The sequence below is a fragment of the Hemitrygon akajei genome, chromosome 6 (assembly GCF_048418815.1).
Source record: "Hemitrygon akajei chromosome 6, sHemAka1.3, whole genome shotgun sequence".
In the NCBI taxonomy this organism is placed as follows: domain Eukaryota; kingdom Metazoa; phylum Chordata; class Chondrichthyes; order Myliobatiformes; family Dasyatidae; genus Hemitrygon; species Hemitrygon akajei.
Window position 1 is genome coordinate 2650205 of NC_133129.1, and position 10640 is coordinate 2660844.

The window sequence follows — 10640 nt, forward strand, 5'->3', positions numbered from 1 at the left end:
ATTCGGTAGAGGAAGATAGAGATTACTTTTTTATTATTATTTTTATTACTTAGCTAGGCGGAGTTGTATTTGCATCTATGCTTTTCTTGGGGCTTGTATCAATTGACATCAACTTGTTTCTGGGCTTTGTAGTTTGCGTGTTTTTTTCCTTTTTTTATCCCCATTATGGAATCTAGGAGCATATGCTAATTATTTTTATTGTTGTTCATCTCCGCCATTTTTGATCACTTTATCCTGACATGCATCAAATCACTTTTTTTAGATACAAAGTTTCATGATGACATCTAAACAGTTAAATGTTTTAACTTGGAATGTTCGCAGTTGGAATCACCCTATTAAGCGTAAGAAAACATTTAAAGTTATAAATCGATTTCCAGCCTGATATAATTTTTGCTCAAGAGATGCATATCAGGCTATGTGATAAAAATCGATTTTTTTAATTTTGGAAGGACTCTCTATTTCATGCAAATTCCCAGAGTAAAACTAATGGTGTCTCTATTTTTATCGATTCTAATATTCCTTTTAATCAGGAGGTTATTATTGCTGATATTAATGGTAGACTTTTAATTGTTAAAGGAAAAATTTGTAATAAGAAAATGGTTTTGGTTAATATTTATGCACCAAATGTTGATGATCCCTCATTTTTTAAAGCTGTTTTCACTCTATTACCTGATTTAAATGAATATATGTTATTAATGGGTGGTGATTTTAATACTTGCTTAAATCCTTTAATGGATATCCAAACATCAACTTCCTAACTGTTCTGCATCACTTATTAATTCCTTTTTAATTGATTATGGTTTAATTGAGATCTGGAGGCATATGCATCTTAGTGATAGAGAATATTCCTTTTTCTCACAAGTTCATAATAAATATTCGAGAATTGACTATTTTATAGTCGACCCTCGACTTTTATATAATGTTCAGAAATGTATGATGCGATTACTATCTCTGATCATGCTCCTTTAAATTTAATATTTGAATTGAAAGATGTTGTTTCTACCAGACCATTTTGGCATTTTCCAGAACATTTATTACAAAGTGCAGAATTTGTTGAGTTTATTGAAACTCAGATAAAAGAGTTTTTTTCTTTAATAATATAGGAAACGTCTCAAAGTTAGTAATTTGGGATACATTAAAAGTTTATCTACATGGTCAAATTATATCGTATATAGCTAAATTGAAGAAACAAACAAGAATGGAATTAGATAAAATTTCTAAACAAATTAAAAAATTAGATAACATTAATGCAATATCTCCAAATGCTGTTTCATTTAAAAGAAGAGTAGAACTACAATCACAGTATAACTAATTACTAACATATCCTATTGAAGGATATTTGCTTAAATTGAAAAGTCAATTTTATATTTCTGGGGATAAAAATAATAAGCTCTTAGCTTCCCAGCTAAGAGCAGTTAGAGGAAAAAGACAAATTTTAAAGATTCATAAAAACAATGGAGATATAGTAAATAACTATGAGGATATTAATAATACTTTTCAAGATTTTTACTCTGATCTTTATAGATCTCAATTTCCTGAAGATTCCTCCAAAATAGAAGCTTTGTTACATAAGATTAAATTTCCACAAATCTCTGATGAAGATCAACATATGCTTGATGCTCCAATTACCAAGCATGAAATTCAGAAAGCTAGTTTTTTAATGCAATCAGGAAAAGCTCCCAGACTTGATGGTTATTCGGTGGGATTTTCCAAAAAATTTGAAAGATTACTTTCTCCATATCTTTTGGAAATATTTCATGTATCCTTTGAGAAGGGTAATCTACCTTCTTTTTATGAAGCATCTATTTCCTTAATTCTTAAAAAAGAAAAAGATCCTGTTGAATGCTCATCATATAGACCGATTTCACTATTAAATGTGGATGCAAAAATTCTTTCTAAAATAATGGCTAACTGCTTGGAAACTGTTTTAATTAAAATCATCTCTATGGACCAAACGGACTTTATTAAAGGCCATTACTCTTTCTCTAATGTTCAGAGATTGATGAACATTATTTATTCACCATTATCTAAGCCACCTCAATGTGTTATCTCTCGATGCAGAAAAGGCATTTGATAGATTGAGTGGCCATAGTTGTTCAAAGTATTAGAAAGAGGATACTATTTCAGCTGCAGAAAGGGTGGATAATGTAGCAGGATCCTCTTTTGAGTCAGTATGGGTGGAAGTCAGGAACAGGAAGGGAGCAGTTACTCTACTGGGATTATTCTATAGGCCCCATGGTAGCAGCAGAGATACCGAGGAGCAGATTGGGAGGCAGATTTTGGAAAGGTTCAAAAATAACAGGGTTGTTATCATGGGTGACTTTAACTTCCCTAATATTGATTGGCACTTGATTAGTTCCAAGGGTTTAGATGGGACAGAGTTTGTTAAGTGTGTCCAGGATGGATTCCTGTCACAGTATGTTGACAGGCCGACTAGGGGGAATGCCATACTGGATCTAATATTAGGTAATGAACCGGGTCAGGTCACAGATCTGTCAGTGGGTGAGCATCTGGAGAACAGTGATCACCGCTCCCTGACCTTTAGCATTATCATGTAAAAGGATAGAATCAGAGAGGACAGAAAAATTTTTAATTGGGGAAGGGCAAATTATGAGGCTATAAGGCTAGAACTTGCGGGTGTGAATTGGGATAATGTTTTTGCAGGGAAATGTACTATGGACATGTGGTCGATGTTTATGGATTTCTTGTAGGATGTTAGGGATAAATTTGTCCCGGTGAGGAAGATAAAGAATGGTAGGGTGAAGGAACCATGGGTGACAAGTGAAGTAGAAAATCTAGTCAGGTGGAAGAAGGCAGCAGACATGAGGTTTAAGAAGCAAGGATCAGATGGGTCTATTGAGGAATATAGGGTAGCAAGAAAGGAGCTTAAGAAGGAGCTGAGAAGAGCAAGAAGGGGGCATGAGAAGGCCTTGGCAAGTAGGGTAAAGGAAAACCCCAAGGCATTCTTCAATTATGTGAAGAACAAAAGGATGACAGGAGTGAAGGTAGGATCAATTAGAGATAAAAGTGGGAAGATGTGCCTGGAGGCTGTGGAAGTGAGCAAGGTCCTCAATGAATACTTCTCTTTGGTATTCACCACTGAGAGGGAACTTGATGATGGTGAGGACAATATGAGTGAGGTTGATGTTCTGGAGCATATTGATATTAAGGGAGAGGAGGTGTTGGAGTTGTTAAAATACATTAGGGTGGATAAGTCCCCGGGGCCTGATGGAATATTCCCCAGGCTGCTCCACGAGACAAAGGAAGAGATTGCTGAACCTCTGGCTAGGATCTTTATGTCCTCATTGTCCACAGGAATGGTAGCTGAGGATTGGAGGGAGGTGAATGCTGTCTCCTTGTTCAGAAAAGATAGTAGGGATAGTCCAGGTAATTATAGACCAGTGAGCCTTATGTCTGTGGTGGGAAAGCTGTTGGAAAAGATTCTTAGAGGTAGGATCTATGGGCATTTAGAGAATCATGATCTGATCAGGGACAGTCAGCATGGCTTTGTGAAGGGCAGATCATGCCTAACCAGCCTGATAGAGTTCTTTGAGGAGGTGACCAGGCATATAGATGAGGGTAGTGCAGTGGATGTGATCTACATGGATTTTAGTAAGGCATTTGACAAGGTTCCACACAGTAGGCTTATTCAGAAAGTCAGAAGGCATGGGATCCAGGGAGGTTTGGCCAGGTGGATTCAGAATTGGCTTGCCTGCAGAAGGCAGAGGGTCGTGGTGGAGGGGGTACATTCAGATTGGAGGGTTGTGACTAGTGGTGTCCCACAAGGATCTGTTCTGGGACCTCTACTTTTTGAGATTTTTTTAACGACATGGATGTGGGGGTAGAAGGGTGAGTTGGCAAGTTTGCAGATGACACAAATGTTGGTGGTGTTGTAGATAGTGTAGAGGATTGTCAAAGATTGCAGAGAGACATTGATAGGATGCAGAAGTGGGCTGAGAAGTGGCAGATGGAGTTCAAGCCGAAGAAGTGTGAGGTGGTACACTTTGGAAGGACAAACTTCAAGGCACAGTACAAAGTAAATGGCAGGATACTTGGTAGTGTGGAGGAGCAGAGGGATCTGGGGGTACATGTCCACAGATCCCTGAAAGTTGCCTCACAGGTAGATAGGGTAGTTAAGAAAGCTTATGGGGTGTTAGCTTTCATAAATCGAGGGATAGAGTTTAAGAGATGCGATGTAATGATGCAGCTCTATAAAACTCTAGTTAGGCCACATTTGGAGTACTGTGTCCAGTTCTGGTTGCCTCAGTATAGGAAGGATGTGGAAGCATTGGAAAGGGTACAGAGGAGATTTACCAGGATGCTTCCTGGTTTAGAGAGTATGGATTATGATCAGAGATTAAGGGAGCTAGGGTTTTACTCTTTGGAGAGGAGGAGGATGAGAGGAGACATGATAGAGGTGTACAAGATATTAAGAGGAATAGACAGAGTGGACAGCCAGTGCCTCTTTCCCAGGGCACCACTGCTCAGTACAAGAGGACATGGCTTTAAGGTAAGGGGAGGGAAGTTCAAGGGGTATATTAGAGGAAGGTTTTTCACTCAGAGAGTGGTTGGTGTGTGGAATGCACTGCCAGGGTCAGTGGTGGAGGCAGATACACTAGTAAAGTTTAAGAGACTACTAGACAGGTATATGGAGGAATTTAAGGTGGGGGGTTATATGGGAGGCAGGGTTTGAGGGTCAGCACAACATCATGGGCCAAAGGGCCTGTAATGTGCTGTACTATTCTATGTTCTATGTTAAAATTTGGTTTTGGGAATAATTTTAATAGATGGATTCAAATGATCTATAGGTACCCTATTCCCACGGTCATTACTAACAATTACAGGCCTTCCTTCTTTTCACTTATCATGGTACTAGACAGGTATGTCCATTAAGCTCCTTATTATTTAATCTTGTATTGGAGCCTTTAGCTATAACATTATGGGAGGTCAAAAACATTCATGGTATTTCTATAAATGGAACCATACATAAGATTTCTCTTCATGCAGATGACCTTTTGATTTTTTATTTTGAATCTTGAGGAATCAATTCCTAATCTTTTGGAAACACTTACAGATTTTGGAAAATTTTCAGGATATAGACTTAATTTGAATAAAAGTGAATTTTTCCATTAAATGCTCCTTTTAGTACATATGATGATATTTCTTTTAGAATTGTTAATACATTTAAATATTTAGGTATTATAATTACTAAAAGAATATAAAGATCTTTATAAAGCTAATATAGATCCTCCAGCAGACTCCATGAAATTACTATTTTCCAGATGGAATCCACTTTCTCTTTCTTTAATAGGTCGTATCCATGCTGTGAAAATGATGATTTTACCTAGATTTTTATATATTTTCCAAAATATACCTACCTTTTTAACTAAAAATTTTTTTGATTGACGTCATTGTTGAGAATGGCAGCTTAAGTCACTAGCTCCACCGGAAAAATGCTTATTAAGCCCCGTTAACCCATCAAATATAATATTTTTCAAAAAATATTGGAACTGAAAAGAGGGGTAAGAATGGGGAAAATGAATGGAAATAAAAAAAGCGACACTGCAGAGCCTGCGGCCGAGAGGAGTGCAGCGAGCGGCTCTCCTACCCGACCGCGTGCTAGCGAGACGGACGCTGGGCCTCGTTCAGGCGAAGCGGCGAATATGTTTGAAATCCTGAGAGAAATGATGGAGTTCCAGAAAGATATAAAACAGCAGCTCCGTGATATTAAGTCAGAGCTCGCAGCGTCAATCAAAAAATAGCGGTGGCAGAGACTCAATTTGAGAAGCTGGAAGATCTCGTTCAAAACGTGGAACGGATACTGAGTAAGACAATAAAAATATTACATCACCAAGAAGGTAAACTGCTTGACCTAGAGGGGGATCACAGCGGAAAAATATCAGAATCTACAATGTTCCCGAAGGAGCAGAGGGCTCGTCTATGACGGAGTTTGTTGGAAAATTACTGCGGGACGCGCTGTATCTTTCCTTGGCTATGGAGCTGGAAGTTGTAAGAGCCCACGGTGCGCTCGTCCCAAAACCTACACAGGATAGAAAGCCATGCTCAATAATAATTAAATTCCCTCAGTACAACACCAAGGCAGAGATTCTAGGAAGGGAGTGGGGTAAGAAGAGAGTGTTTTTCGATGATAAATTAATATATTTTGACCAAGATTACCCCCCCCCCCACTGTGGTCCTGCAGAAACGCAAAGAATACTCTGAAGTAAAGCAAGTACTAAAGCAAAAACAGATTAGATTTCAAACTCCGTACCCTGCTTAAACTTCGTGTGCTTTTTGACAACAGGACGCTGTTGTACCAGACAGTGGAACAGGCGACTACAGACATGAAGGCCAGAGGGTTGCCCGTCAGCATGACCAAAACGAGGGAAAGCCTGGCTGAGGAATTATCCCACTTTGCTTGGGAAATAGTGCGAGAATCGAGAAGGCAGGAGACGGGAGGAGGCCAAGAGAAATATATGAGGAAAAGACCGGGAGTTTCCCAAAGACGGTCCTCACCCCCTTCAGAAGAGCCATAAGGTTTGGCTAACTTTTAAAATGTTGAGAAGTGAAATGGAAGCAAAAGTACACGGTGATATACATATCTTGAGAAATACTTATTATATTGTGGATTTTATATTACTTAGTTGTTATTCTTTATTCGCTCACTCACTCCTTTTTCCCCACCAAAATGAGAATATATATATGTGTGCATATATGTGTATTTATGTAATAGATATATATATTTGCGTGTGTGTGCATGTGTATGTATATATATATATATATATATATATAGAGAGAGAGAGAGAGAGAGAGAGAGAGGGAGAGAGGAGGAGTACACAGGGAAATCTTTTTTGTGTAATGGATTTGTTCACTGACTTTTATGAATACTGCAATGGGGGCCCTCAACTCACAAGTAGGAGGGGTTATCCCCCACAGCTAGACATTTCCTCTAGCTCAATGCAGGGTCATCTACTAGAGACCTCAGCCTTGGAATCACACGTTCGTTGCCATTTTTGTTATTATTTGCATTCCTTTGTTCTTATTTGTTCAGGGAGTCAATTGATTAAGTTTTATTCTAATTTCAATGATACATTGACAGATAAATACAGATGGCTAAGGACAAGGTAAAATTCATTTCTTTTAATGTAAATGGGCTATTAAATCCAATCAAATGTAAGAGCATTTTATCCAAAATGAAAAAAGAACAAGGCCATGTATTATATTTACAGGAAACTCATTTAAGTGATAATGAGCATAAAATCTAAAGAGAATGGGCTTCACTAATCTGTTTTTCTCCTCAGGTAAATCCGGACATAGGAGAGGAGTTGCTATTCTTATCTCAAGTAAGCTAAATTTTGAAAAAGTATTCGAAATGGGAGATAAAGAGGGCAGATATATTCTGGTGAGGGGGAATATAGATGGAAAATCAGTTACTCTATTGAATATATACTCACCCCCGGGAAGTGATATTGGTTTCTTTCAGAAAATTACTGATATTATGGTAACGGAAACAGAAGGTCTCCTGATATGTGGGGCAGACTTAAATTTACAATTACAACCAAACTTAGACTCTTCCAATAGAAAACCCTATGAAACAAAATCTTTACATAAGAAAGTTAACACACTTTTTGAGGATGTTGGTTTAATTGATATATGGAGGGACCTTTTCCCTGACAGACGGGATTACACTCATTATTCTGCTCCCCATTCTGTATATACAAGAACAGATTATTTCATAACATTTGGAAAAGACAAAGACAAAATAAACACCTGTGGAATTGGGACAATAGATGTAAGTGACCATGCACCTATATATTTATCTTTTGATTTTGACCTACAACCAAAGAATACTATTTGGAAACTAAATTCAAGTCTACTCAATGATCCATACTTTAAGGAACAAATTTAAAAAGAAATTGGTCTCTACTTAGAATTTAATGATAATGGATAGGTTTCACCTACCATTTTATGGGTTACTCTGAAGGCAGTCTTAAGAGGGAAAATTATATCGATATCTTCATATAAGAAAAAAATAAGGAATAAAACATTAGAGGAATTACAAAATAGGCTGAAGGAACTAGAGAAAAACACAAATTGAATTTGGCACAGGATACATTAGGGGAAATTAAAAGAATTAGAAATGAAATAAATAGTTTGGCTACGCAAGAAATCAGGAAAAACTTAATGTTTCTAAAACAGAGCCATTATGAAAGTGGGTCGAAATCTATGAAAATACTGGCATGGAAACTGAAAAAAAAGATACCAGAAAATACAATTCATAGAATTAGGGACCCAAGAACGAAAATGATAAAAAATAAGCTAAGTGAAATTCAAGAAGCTTTTGAAGTGTTTTATGAAACTCTATATTCCAAAGTTCCAGGGGAAAGCATAACCCAAAATGACACCTTCTTGAATTCTCTAGAGTTGCCCACGTTAAGCGAAGAACAAAATAGAACGATGACTGCTGACATAACTGAAGTTGAACTAAAAGCTGCAATTAGTAGGCTTAAATTAAGCAAGTCACCAGGATCAGATGGGTATACGGCAGAGTGGTACAAAGAATTTAAAAATGAGTTAATTCCTGTTTTACTCCCCACACTGAACTGGGCTCTAAAAAAGGCACAAATGCCACCCAGTTGGAAGGAAGCGATAATCTCAGCTATACCGAACGAAGGCAAGGATAAAACGGAATGCGGGTCATTTAGACCAATATCCGTTCTTAATGTAGATTATAGATTATTTACCTCCATCATGGCCAAATGATTAGAGGAGTTTCTATCTATACTGATACATAACGATCAGACAGGTTTTATAGGACAACGCCAGAACAAGACAATATACGAAGGACACTTCACATTATGGATCATATACAAAAAAAATAAAATCCAAGCAATAGTGATAAGTGTGGATGCTGAAAAAAAAATTTGATTCGGTTAATTGGAATTTTCTTTACAGAGTTTTACATAGATTTGGTTTCCAAGACACAATTATTAAAACTATACAGACACTATATGACAATCCTACTGCTAGGATTAAAATCAATGGATATTTATCAAATAGTCTTACCCTAGAAAGGGGCACGAGACAGGGTTGTTCATGGTCACCGCTACTCTTCACTACTATATCTGGAACCATTAGCTCAATACATCAGACAAAATGAAGATATCAGGGGGAATTACTATTAAATGGGCAGAGCATAAATTGGCTTGTTATGAGGATGACATTTTGATCTATCTAGGGCAACCAACATACTCTTCAGCTATGCATCCTTTGAACAATATGGTCAATTATCAGGATACAAGATCAAGATAGATAAAACCCATTTTACTTTCATATTACTATAGCCCACCAAGAGAAATTGAAAGTGGATAACCCTGGGCATGGCACACAGAGTCTTTCAAATATTTGGGCATCATTATACCAAAAGATTTGGCAAAATTATCAGAATGTAATTATCAGCCTTTATATAAAAAAATTAAGGAAGATGTGGCAAGATGGAACCTGATTCCTTTTTTCAGTCTCTGTTCAAGGATTGAGTCTATTAAAATGAATAAATTGCCCAGACTGTTATATTTCTTTCAGACCCTACCAATACAGATGAATCAAAATCAATTCAATGAATGGAACAAGATGCTATCAAGGTATATTTGGCAGGGTAAAAGGCCTAGAGTTCGTCTCAAAATTTTGTAATTAGCAAAGGAAAAGGGGGGATGGGGCCTGCCTTCTCTTAGAGATTATTATTTTGCAACACAGTTGAGAGCTGTGATATGTTGTTGCAACGCATCATATGACACTCAATGGAAAAACATTGAGGAGCGGGTACTTCCTATCCCCATACAAGCAATTCTGGCTGATAACAACCTGCAAAGGTACATAAATACGATTGATAACCCATGGGTAAAATTGACTCTTAAAATATGGAAAACTACCATAAAAGAATATAATCTAGAGGGAGATATTGCAATTCCTAAATGGTGTGCATATGACTTGGATATTACACCAAAGAAATTGGATGCTCGATTTAAGGACTGGACAGCTAAAGGAATAACAGTTCTTTGCAACATAATGAAAGAAGGAACACTGTTTAGTTTTGAAATGCTTTAAGAGAAACACTTATTAGAAAAACAAGATTTTTATCAGTATTTACAGATGCGACAATATGTTAATAAGACGCTTAAAAATGTAACCAAGGCAAGTACATGCTTGATAGAGCTCTTTAGAAAAGCATATAATTCAGATAATGGTAGTAGAATCATTTCAAGCATGTATAAGAGGTTGTCAAATCTTAAAACACATTTGACTTCATACATTAAAACAAAATGGGAGAAGGAAGGAGGGATAATTATATCTGAGGAAGAATGAACAACAATATAGAGGTATCAATGGAAGTGTACTAGTTCACAGAAATGGAGGGAGTTTGGATGGAAAAACTTGATAAGATATTTTATTATACCCTTTCAGAAATCCCATTATGATAGTAAGCTCCCTGTTTGCTGGAGAAATTGTGGAAATCAAAATGCAAATCATTATCATATTTTTTGGGACTACCTTGTTATCAAAAACTATTGGAGGGGAATATACAATGCCCTACAAGACATCTCTAAATATGAAATACCCTTAGAGTAAATACCCTAAGAAAG